Raw genomic sequence first — 13,212 nt, 5'->3', positions numbered from 1 at the left:
CTTATAAAAATTGTAAAAATTATAGTAAAAATTACAGAAAATTATAAAAAATACATAATTTAGAATTATGTATCATTTTGTGATAGTCATTGCCCAAAAAGACCCAATTTGATTGGAAATGTGTTGTAATTCATAATACGGCCTGCGTGCCATCATGTGATGTGCGTATTATATATTTGATTCGCGACCTGCGCGTCGTGTCTTTCTATATTTTATATTCTTGTTGTCAATTAGTTTAGACTCGAATGTAACTCGAGTTTCAAAATTGTAATGTACAAAATTGGAGCCGTGGAAGGTCCACTCGAGACGGAGTTACGAGGAGGGCGCGAGCAACACAAGGTGGTCAAAGGGAGGAGCTTGAGAAGCTGTTGACATTAGGTTGACCATCCGATCTTCTCATTGACTTGAGAAGATCGTAGTAGGGCCATGACTAATCACAAATAATTTAATTAATTGCTTGAGTGTATGTGATGCATAATTAGTAATTAATTAGTGCCTAGCGATTAGATTAGATCTAAATCGTGTACAAGATGCACCCTCTCGATTAGATTAGATCTCAATCGCGTCAACTCAAATGCCTACCGTGCCGTGATACCTATCACTACCTTGATCACATGTGTTGTTGAATATGCCAAAGCAGAGAAACACATATTATCTTGGTAGGGTACGGAGGGACAATCTTGGTCCCGCTTATCAATGCATGGGTGAGTACAACTTAATTAGATTGAGTAACTAGTTAACTCAATTGGATCGAGTTTAACTATAGGCATTTTCCAACGGTTGGAATATAGGACATAATCACATTTATATTAATTCTTGGGCGTATTAGCCAAAGCTAACTCAAGTTTTAATATAACTGCGGATAATGATCCTATAAACAAGAGTTGCATAGAGATGTAATTGGTAAATTGTTACCTACCGATCATACTAAGTCTTGCGCATATTAGCCAAAGCTAACTCAAGGGTTAGTATGATGTGGATCTTGTCCCACATGAATTATAGAATTCAGTGGGAGCATCATTTAGTTAAAGGCCTAATTAAATGATTAAAAGAATATGATATTTACTTTCTGCTTTAATTTCTGTTGTAGATTACCATGACGTCGAATACGAACTCTTTCTTCCTGCGTTCTGTCTTTAAGAAGGACAAGCTCAACGGAGCTAATTTCCTGGACTGGTACAGGAATATGAGAATTATTCTCACACAGGAACGAAAACTGTACGTCCTGGAGAAGCACATTCCTGAGGTACCTCCTGCCACTGCCACGCGAGCTGACCGACATGCTTACAAGAAGCATCAATATGACGCATTAGATGTGTCCTGTCTAATGCTCGCGACCATGAACTCTGAGCTTCAGAAGCAACATGAGTTGATGGGTGCTTATGATATGGTTGAACATCTTTGTCAACTGTATCAAGGACAAGCAGAGCACTGGAAGAGGAACTGCATAGGATACCTGGAAGATCTTAAGAAGAAGAGAAATAAGATTTCTACTTCAGGTATACATGTTATAGAAGTCAACCTCTCTATTTCTTAATCGTGGGTATTAGATACCGGATGTGCTTCTCACATTTGTACTAATATACAAGCACTGAGAAATAGCAGAGCATTGACGAAGGGCGAGATAGACCTACGAGTAGGCAATGGAGCACGGGTTGCTGCTGTTGCAGTAGGAACTTACTATCTATCTCTACCCTCTGGGCTTGCACTAGAATTAGATGAATGTTGTTATGTGTCTGCCTTAACTAAGAACATTATATCAGTTTCTTATTTGGACAAGAAAGGGTTCTCTTTTATAATAAAGGACAAATGTTGTTCTGTTTATTTAAAAGATATGTTCTATTGTAGTGCACCTCTGATGAACGGACTCTACATTCTAGACCTTGAAAGCCCTATCTATAACATAAATACCAAGTGGTTCAAGTCAAATGACATGAACCAAACCTATCTTTGGCACTGTCGCTTAGGTCATATAAATGACAAGCGCTTATCCCAGCTCCATAAGGATGGTTTGCTGGACTCATTCGATTTTGAATCTTATGAGACGTGCAAGTCATGCCTACTAGGCAAGATGACCAAGACTCCCTTTAGTGGGCACAGTGAAAGAGCGACTGATTTGTTAGGACTTATACATAGTGATGTATGTGGCCCTTTCAATGTCGCTGCTAGAGGCGGTTATAGGTACTTCATCACATTTACTGATGACTTCAGTAAATATGGTTATATGTACTTGATGACACATAAGTCTGAATCCTTTGAAAAGTTCAAAGAATTCAAGAATGAAGTACAGAACCAGCTTAGCAAGAGTATTAAGATACTTCGATCAGATCGAGGTGGTGAATACCTTAGCCATGAGTTTCATGACTATCTAGCTAAGTGTGGGATTCTATCCCAACTCACTCCTCCTGGAACACCATAGTGGAATGGTATATCCGAAAGGAGGAATCATACCCTATTAGATATGGTACGATCTATGATGAGTCACACAGATCTTCCTACATTCCTTTGGGGCTATGCTCTAGATACGGCAGCTTTTATACTCAACCGAGTTCCATCCAAGGACGTGATAAAGACACCATATAGGATATGGACTGGGAGAGATGCCCAAGTGTCTTTTATGAGGATTTGGGGTTGTGAGGCTTACGTACGACGTCAAGTCTCAGACAAATTAGGACCCAAATCCGACAAGTGCTACTTTATTGGATATCCCAAGGAAACTAAGGGATATTACATCTACATTCCCAGTCAGCACAAGGTAGTTGTGGCAAAGACTGAGGTCTTTCTAGAAAGAGACTTTGTTTCTAGAAAGACTAGTGGGAGTACATTCGATCTTGAAGAAGTTCAAGATGCGGACCATAGCACTGAAGCCTCGATGGAAGTTGAACTGGAACCATAAAATGTTGTGGATGATGTTGTTCCACAAGAAGTTGAGGAACAACAACCAGTTCAAGTAGACATACCTCTTCGCAGGTCTTATAGGGTACGTCGTCAGCCTGAGAGATACTCATTTCTCTTGTCTGACCATGATGATGTTGTGCTTATAGAGGATGAGTCTACCACCTATCAGGAAGCTGTGATTGTTAGAATGTATACTAAAAGTCTAGCTTTTGGTATAAAACATTTATCTAGAAATAAGAATCACATTGGTCAAATGTCTACATTTGTGATAAATGTAGTTGTTCAATTAATTTATATTGTAGATAACATGGTGTGTAGTGTCACACACAGAAGATCATGTTATCAATACCTTATAAATTATAAACAGTAGCTCACGACCATGATGGAAAGGAACAAACCATTAGAAGGTCGTAGTGTAATTAGGTGTTAGTTTATCTTAACTATATAATTACACTAGTACACTAAGAGTGTATTGAGTAGGACCATTAGAGGTCATTTCTTTTATACTAACTTTATAAAGGAACAAAGACCTCAGTTATTATGGAAGTGTGTGCTCTTAATCCTAATATAATAACAAGCACATATATTTGATATTTATTTCTTTAATTTATCAATGGGTGAGATTTAGTTCGATGAATCAATAAGCCCGATAAGTTGGGAAATGATATCACTTATAGTGTGTGTTGTTGATTATAGAAGGAAATTGTGTCCTAGTAATCTAGGTTGAGAATGTCCCCAAGAGGAGCTCATAAGGATTGTCATGTTAAACCCTGCAGGCGGACTTAGTCCGACATGATGATGAAGTTGAGTGATACTACTCTTGGAGCTAAATATTAATTAAGTGAGTTGTCAGTAACTTACTTAATTAGTGGGCATTTGTTATTTTAAACATAGGGAGACTAACACACTCATGATAAGAAGGAGCCCAAAATGTAATTTGGGATTGGTGCGGTAGTTCAATAATAGTTCTCTAGTGGAATGAATTATTATTGATAAAATTAAGTTGTGTGTTCGGGGCGAGCACGGGATGCTTAATTTTATCGGGAGACCAAAAACCAATTCCTCCTCTCGGTCCCTATCGTAGCCTCTAGTATATAGAGATTTATACCCACCAAATACCCACCTTCTTACCCATCCAATGGGGCCGGCCAAGCTAGCTTGGAACCCAAGCTAGGGCCGGCCAAGACCAAGTGGATGAGCCATGTAGGTGGCCGGCCAAAGCTTGGGTCCCAAGCTTAGGTGGCCGGCCACTAGAATATTAAAGAGGATTTTTATTAAAATTATTTCTTATGTGGATATCATGATTTTAAAAGAGAGTTTAAAAATTAAAAATTAAAAATTTCCTTTTATAGCTTTCTACAAAAGATTAAGAGAAGAGATTAATCTCTTTCCTTATTTGTAGTTTAAAAGGATGGTTTTAATTTTTGGTAAAAACTTTCCTTATTTATAAATCATCTACATGTTTAAAAGAGAGTTTAAAATTTGAAATCTTTCCTTATTTGTTGATTAAAGGAGGATTTTAAATTTTAAGAAAACTTTCCTTTTTAACTATGTTCATGATTTAAAAGAGAGTTTAAAATTAAATATTCTCTTTTATAAGTTTCTACAAAAGATTAAGAAAAGATTTGATATCTTTCCTTATTTGTAGATTAAAAGATATTTTAATTTATAGAGATAACTTTATTTTTATCCACATGTTTAAAAGAAAGATTTTAATTTATTAAATTTCCTTTTTATAAACCAATCATGAAGGGATAAAAATTATTGGAGAAATTTTTATAAATTTCCGGAAGCAAATAAGGAAGTTTTAATTGGTGTTTAAAATTTTATTTGCTTGGAGATTTTATTTGTTATGGCCGGCCATTGTAATTTGAAAAGAGAAAATTATTTTAATTAAATAAATTTTCCTTTTCAATGGCAAAAGAATTAAGAAAGTTTTTATTAAATTTTCCTTATTTGCCAAGACCAAGGATTATAAAAGAGGGGGTAGAGGAGGCTTCAAGGTGAAGGACTCTATTCTATTTTTCTCCCTCTTTTCCTTGGTGTGGTGGCCGGCCCTTCCCTTTCTCTTTTCTCCTCTTGTTGTGGCCGAAATCTATCATCTCTTGGAACTTGGAGGATGTGGCCGGATCAAGGAAAGAGAAGAAGGAGAGAAAGCATACATCCCTTGGAGCTTGGTTGGTGGAAAATTCTTCATCCTTTGGAAGTTCTTGTGCTTAGCCGAAACTTGAAGGAAGAAGGAAGAAGGTGCCTAGGTGGTTCTCATCTTTAAAGATCGTTGCTCACACAACGTCCGAGGTTAGAAGAGGAATACGATAGAAGATCAAGAGGTCTTTCTAAAAGGTATAACTAGTAATTTTTCTTTCGGCATCATACTAGTTATTTTTGGAAATAATACTAAATACAAGAGGCATACGATTCTAGTGTTTCGAATTTTTTTTCGATATAATGTTCTTTTGTTTTTCTTTTCCTTGTGATTTGATTGTTCTTTTCGGTTGACCTAAAGTTATTTTAGGAAATTAAATATTAGCTTTTCTTAAAAGGTTTTGTCTAGTCGGTGGTGGTTGCTCCCATATCTAAGAAGACCATGTGTCTCGCCACGTCAGTTCTGAGAACCAATTTTGGAAATTAATATTTAATGGAATTAATAACTTAGGTGATTTGGATCAAACGTGTTAAGTTCCGCAGGAGATCCAAGTCAAAACCTAAAAGAACAAATAGATTAAGTTTTGGATCAAACGTGTTAAGTTCCGCAGGCGATCCAAAATTTAATTTAAAAGAACACATGGTAGCTAGGAAAAGGTTCAGACCTTTGTACAAAATTTTTTTACAGTGGAACCTCTAGGTTTTCTGAGTAGCAACCAACAATTGATATCAGAGCTAGGGTTTTGCCTCTGTGTATTTGGTATTAGTTTAATTATGCACATATCATACATAATTTAGACAGGTTAATAGTATGATGTGCTAACTTTGTGGATGCAGGATCCAACTATTATGGCTTATAGTTATTATGTGTGTGATTGGACACTTGGACATGTCAAGGACATTTTATTGTGTGTGCATGATTGTATTATAAAATACAGCAGGAGCTGTATTTAGTTTTATTAGGATTTTATTTTTTGATCTAGTTACATGTACATTCCTTTTATGGAATATAGGATCGATGGATGTAAATTTTATTTTATGTTCGATCTAGTTTACATGTACATTCCTTCGAGGAATATAGGATCGAAAAATGTAAAATTCTATTTATGGCGTGGATCGAATCTTGCAAGGCGTTGAACCTTTTGAGGATCAGAGGCGCAGCGGAACAAGGAGCAAGATGGATGCGACAACTAGACCCGGTGGCGGTGGCCAAAGATGGCAGCAGCTAGGGTTGGCGACACATGGAGGACTGCAATAGATAAAAGCCATAATAGTTGAAAATTAGTTTTTCTATTTATTGCTTTTTATGATGTGTTGTGAGTTTTTGTTAGTATGCATGCTAAGTAGGCTAGCATAGTCAAAATTCCTCACTTTAAATAACTAAGTGGGAGAGGGATTTATTTTTAAAAAAATTCCACGGTTTCCATTACTGGTTTATAAGTGATGCAACAAGCTTGCGCGTTGGCTCTGAGTGCCTTCCTCCATATCGGATGAGCTTGTTTGCGGATCACTAGCTTAAACTTCCATTTTGGATGACTATAGGAAGTTAATTAAGAGCGTGTGATCTTCCCCATCGGAAGGGACACAATCTTATTAACGGACTTAGTGTCAAGTAATGGTATACACTTAGGCACGTCTAATAGTATCCTCCCCATCGGAGTCACTGCTATTATTTGTGTGACCGAAGAAAACCAACTATTAATTTGTCAAATAAATAGGTTGACAGGATAATAAAATTAAAAACTCCTCTTACAAATGTTTGATTTTGTATACGTCCACACTATCGTGGCGTACAAAATTCACGGTGTTTGAGGTAATTTTATTTGTCATAAAGATTTATTAACAAGATAATTAATGGGTAAACCCCTCCTCTTACAAATGTTTAATTTTGTATACATCCACACTATCGTGGCATGTAAAATTCACGGTGTTTGAGGTGTTGGTGAATTTAAATAATATTGTTTGAGGAATCAATGTTATTTTAAATTCAAAAGTTTTGACCAAATATTTGATCAAAGATAGATCAACTATTAATTTTATTCATCATAAAGAAAAGTTGATGAGATAATAAAATTAATAGATAAAATCTCCTCTTTGATTTTGTATACGTCCACACTATCGTGACATACAAAATTCATAGGGATTTTTAAAAGAATTGATCTTGACCAAATATTTTTGTGATTCTTAGGATTTAAAATTTTTGTCAATCCCCTAGTTGTTATACTATAGAAAAGACTTAGTAGTCCTAATTGTAATGATTGAAAATAGGACTTGGACATTAAGGTAGACTGTCTTCTTATAACTAAGAACAATTTAGGTGTATTTAATTCATTAGTTGAAACATGTTTAGTGGTGTTATCTACCAGAACCTGGAGTGTAGATACAGATGCCATTAATCATGTCTGCAATTTATTGCAGGGTTCCAGGAAACCCGACAACTAAATGAAAATAAAAACACCGTCCACATGGGCATTACTGCAAAAGTAGCAGTTGTTGCAGTGGGAGAGGTTTATTCTCTAATAGGAATAAAATATGGATTATTAGAAATTATTTTTACGTACTAAGTTTAGAAAGAACCTGATTTCAGTTTCTAAACTATTATAGAATAGATATTGTGTCTATTTGATAACAAAGCTGTTATCAAGAAAAATAGAGAAGTTATCTATTCTGGTATGTTGGTTGACAATCCAATAACTCCCACGATGTAATAAATGGAAATTATAACACATCTTCTAACTTTAAGAGGAAGCAACCTTCGGAAATGAACCAATATATCTTTGGCATCTAAGGCTAGGTTATATTAACTTGAGTAGGATTCATTGGTAGCTGATGAACTTTTGGGTTCATTGGTAGTGGAAATCTTTCCAACCTGCAAGTCTTACTTGGAAGGAAAAATAACCAAGAAGCTTTTAAGTCTAAGGGGTATGAAGCCAAAGATATGTTGAAATTGGTTCATTCTGATTTGTGTGATCCTATGACTATCCAGACAAGAGGTAGTATTGAATATTTCGTCTATTTTATAGATAACTATTCAAGATACAAATAAATTTACTTAATGTACCGCAAGACTAAGTACTTTGATTAGTTCAAAGAGTACAAGGCTGATGTGGAGAAATGTTAAAGTAAAAGTCACTTTGGTAAGATCGTAGTGGCAAGTACCTCTTGGGAGAATTTAGGAGTCACTTATCAGAAGTAGGGATTCAATCCCAACTAACTGCACCTGGTACACCCCAACAGAATGGTGTAGATAAAGGAAGGTATAGGACTCTTATGGAAATAAGTAGATTGATGAGTTATTTAGAATATTACCAAAATCATTTTAAGGATATACTCTGGAAACGGAAGTGAATATAGTACCTTCCAAAGACAGAACTCTCTATTCATATAGAATTGCTGAATAGGCGTAAGCCTATTTCGAAGCATATTCGGATTCGAGTAGTCCAGCACATATGCAGAAGAGAGACCATGATAAGTTGGACAGGAATTCACTTGTTTGTGGGTTATCCTAGAGAAATGAAAGTAGGTTTATAGTCTTAAAAATCAGAAGGTCATTGTTAGCATCAATGATCGATTTTTAGAAAAGAACTATGTAATAAACCATGTGTCCATAAGAAAATTTGTTCTTAAGGAAATAATAAAAGACATGTCTAATCTAGTACCAACTGTACAAGATGAGATACCACAAGGAAACTGTAACACGTATCACAAATGATACACAATTGTAGAAAGTGTCTTGTCGTAGTGGGAGGGTTATTAGGCAACCTAAAAGGATTCATGTTTTGGGAGAGTTTTTGGACTCGATCCCTGGAGGACATGAACCTGATCTCCGGACATATGACGAAGCACTCCAAGATAAAGATGCAACATCTTGGCAAAGAGTAATGAATAACAGAATTAGAATATATGTATTCTAATAAAATCTGGAAGCTTGTAGAAACACCAAATGGTGTAAAAGCCTTTGGGTGTAAAAAGGTCTATAATAGGAAAAGAGGGATAGACAAGAAGGTAGAAACTTTCAAAAGCAAGGATAGATGAAAAAGGAAACTTTTTCACTGGTAACCATGCTTAAGTCTATCCGGATTCTTTTATCTATTTGGCAAGTGGATGTCAAGACAGCATTCTTTAATGGAAGTCTTGAAGAAAGCATCCATATAAAGCAACCAGAAGGGTTCATTGTAAAGGGCTAAGAGCATCTTGTGTGCAAGCTCAATCAGTCTATGGACTGAGGCAAAGCTTCAAGGTCTTGGAACATCCAGTTTATCAAAGTAATCCAGACCTATGGATTTATTGAGTAAATGGATAAGTCTTGTGTAGACAAAAGGTGTGATGGAAACGTGGTGGTATTTCTTGTACTATACATAGATAACATTTTTGGTAGTTGGAAATAATATCAAAATGTTGTCAGAAGTAAGGGTATGGTTGTCCAAATAATTCGATATAAAGTACTTGGGAGAATGTATATATTTTTGAGATCAAAGTAATAAGGGATCACAAGAAAAATATATATATATATATATATATTTTACTTATCCCAAGCTTAATACATCGGAAAAATCCTTGCTCATTTTTAGCATGCAAAAACTCCTAGAAAGGTTTCTTACCTTTTAAGCATGGAGTGTCTTTATCTAAAGAGATGTCTCCGATGACATCAAAGGAGATTGAGGACATGTAGGCAGTTCTTTATGCTTCGGCAGTTAGACAACCTAATGTATGCTATGCACGAGATCAGAAATCTATTTTACCAAGGGCATAGTTAGCAGATATCAAAGTAACCCTAGACAAGGACATTGGACTGCAGTAAAGCATATATTAAAAGTACCTTAGAGGCACTAGAGATTATATGCTAGCTTACAAGGCAGTTAATTTGGTTCCTGTAGATTGCACGAATTTTGACTTCCAATCGGATAGGGATAATAATAAGTCGACCTCGGGGTTTTGTGTTTACTTTAGGAGGAAAAGTCATAACTATGGAAGAGTGATAAGCATAGGTGTTTTTCTGGACTCCACCATAGAAGTTGAGTATATGGCAAGCCTCTGAGGTAGCCATAAAAGATGAATGACTTAATAACCTCAAGATAGACTTAGATATGATTTCTAGTTTGTCCAAAGATTATTACAATTTATTGTAATAATAATGGTGCAGTAGCAAACTCGAAGAAACCATGAGTCTATAAGGCAAGTAAACATAATAGAGCGCAAGTACTACCCAATACGAGAGATTGTAAAACGAGGAGAAGTTGTTGCCGCCTAGATTGCATCAGATGATAACCTAAGGTCCTTAAGGCAAGAGCTTTTTGAAAGGCATGGGAATCAGATGTATGGCAGCAGATATGGCAGCTTAGTCTTTTAGTATAAGTGGGAGATTGTTAGAATGTATACTGAAAGCCTAGCTTTTGGTATAAAACATTTATGTAGAAATAATAATCACATTGGTCAAATGTCTACATTTGTGATAAATGTAGTTGTTCAATTAATTTATATTGTAGATAACATGGTGTGTGGTGTCACACATAGAAGATCATGTTATCAGTACCTTATAAATTATAAACAGTAGCTCACGACCATGATGGAAAGGAACAAACCATTAGAAGGTCGTAGTGTAATTAGGTGTTAGTTTATCTTAACTATATAATTACACTAGTACACTAAGAGTGTATTGAGTAGGACCATTAGAGATCGTTTCTTTTATACTAACTTTATAAAGGAATAAAGACCTCAGTTATTATGGAAGTGCGTCCTCTTAATCCTAATATAATAACAAGCACATATATTTGATATTTATTTCTTTAATTTATCAATGGGTGAGATTTAGTTCGATGAATCAATAAGCCCGATAAGTTGGGAAATGATATCACTTATAGTGTGTGTTGTTGATTATAGAAGGAAATTGTGTCCTAGTAATCTAGGTTGAGAATGTCCCCAAGAGGAGCTCATAAGGATTGTCATGTTAAATCCTACAGGTGGACTTAGTCCGACATGATGATGAAGTTGAGTGGTACTACTCTTGGAGCTAGATATTAATTAAGTGAGTTGTCAGTAACTTACTTAATTAGTGGGCATTTGTTATCTTAAACACAGGGAGACTAACACACTCATGATAAGAAGGAGCCCAAAATGTAATTTGGGATTGGTGCGGTAGTTCAATAATAGTTCTCTAGTGGAATGAATTATTATTGATAAAATTAAGTTGTGTGTTCGGGGCGAGCACGGGATGCTTAATTTTATCGGGAGACCAAAAACCAATTCCTCCTCTCGGTCCCTATCGTAGCCTCTAGTATATAGAGATTTATACTCACCGAATACCCACCTTCTTACCCATCCAATGGGGCCGGCCAAGCTAGCTTGAAACCCAAGCTAGGGCCGGCCAAGACCAAGTGGATGAGCCATGTAGGTGGCCGGCCAAAGCTTGGGTCCCAAGCTTAGGTGGCCGGCCACTAGAATATTAAAGAGGATTTTTATTAAAATTATTTCTTATGTGGATATCATGATTTTAAAAGAGAGTTTAAAAATTAAAAATTTCCTTTTATAGCTTTCTACAAAAGATTAAGAGAAGAGATTAATCTCTTTCCTTATTTGTAGTTTAAAAGGATGGTTTTAATTTTTGGTAAAAACTTTCCTTATTTATAAATCATCTACATGTTTAAAAGAGAGTTTAAAATTTGAAATCTTTCCTTATTTGTTGATTAAAGGAGGATTTTAAATTTTAAGAAAACTTTCCTTTTTAACTATGTTCATGATTTAAAAGAGAGTTTAAAATTAAATATTCTCTTTTATAAGTTTCTACAAAAGATTAAGAAAAGATTTGATATCTTTCCTTATTTGTAGATTAAAAGATATTTTAATTTATAGAGATAACTTTATTTTTATCCACATGTTTAAAAGAAAGATTTTAATTTATTAAATTTCTTTTTTATAAACCAATCATGAAGGGATAAAAATTATTGGAGAAATTTTTATAAATTTCCGGAAGCAAATAAGGAAGTTTTAATTGGTGTTTAAAATTTTATTTGCTTGGAGATTTTATTTGTTATGGCCGGCCATTGTAATTTGAAAAGAGAAAATTGTTTTAATTAAATAAATTTTCCTTTTCAATGGCAAAAGAATTAAGGAAGTTTTTATTAAATTTTCCTTATTTGCCAAGACCAAGGATTATAAAAGAGGGGGTAGAGGAGGCTTCAAGGTGAAGGACTCTATTCTATTTTTCTCCCTCTTTTCCTTGGTGTGGTGGCCGGCCCTTCCCTTTCTCTTCTCTCCTCTTGTTGTGGCCGAAATCTATCATCTCTTGGAGCTTGGAGGATGTGGCCGGATCAAGGAAGGAGAAGAAGGAGAGAAAGCATGCATCCCTTGGAGTTTGGTTGGTGGAAAATTCTTCATCCTTTGGAAGTTCTTGTGCTTGGCCAAAACTTGAAGGAAGAAGGAAGAAGGTGCCTAGGTGGTTCTCATCTTGAAAGATCGTTGTCCACACAACGTCCGAGGTTAGAAGAGGAATACGGTAGAAGATCAAGAGGTCTTTCTAAAAGGTATAACTAGTAATTTTTCTTTCGGCATCATACTAGTTATTTTTGGAAATAATACTAAATACAAGAGGCATACGATTCTAGCGTTTTGAATTTATTTTCGATATAATGTTCTTTTGTTTTTCTTTTCCTTGTGATTTGATTATTCTTTTCGGTTGACCTAAAGTTATTTTAGGAAATTAAATATTAGCTTTCCTTAAAAGGTTTTGTCTAGTCGGTGGTGGTTGCTCCCATATCTAAGAAGGTCATGTGCCTCGCCACGTCAGTACTGGGAACCAATTTTGGAAATTAATATTTAATGGAATTAATAACTTAGGTGATTTGGATCAAACGTGTTAAGTTCCGCAGGAGATCCAAGTCAAAACCTAAAAGAACAAATAGATTAAGTTTTGGATCAAACGTGTTAAGTTCCCCAGGCGATCCAAAATTTAATTTAAAAGAACACATGGTAGCTAGGAAAAGGTTCAGACCTTTGTACAAAATTTTTGTACAGTGGAACCTCTAGGTTTTCTGAGTAGCAACCAACAGTGATGAGACTAGATTCCGAGAAATGGCTAGAGGCCATGAGATCCGAAATGAAATCCATGTACACCAACCAAGTATGGACTTTGGTTGATCCACCTGAAGGGGTAAAACCCATAGGGTGTAAGTG

This window comes from Zingiber officinale, chromosome 5B, assembly GCF_018446385.1.
Source record: "Zingiber officinale cultivar Zhangliang chromosome 5B, Zo_v1.1, whole genome shotgun sequence".
NCBI lineage: Eukaryota > Viridiplantae > Streptophyta > Magnoliopsida > Zingiberales > Zingiberaceae > Zingiber > Zingiber officinale.
This window is presented reverse-complemented; position numbering follows the sequence as displayed.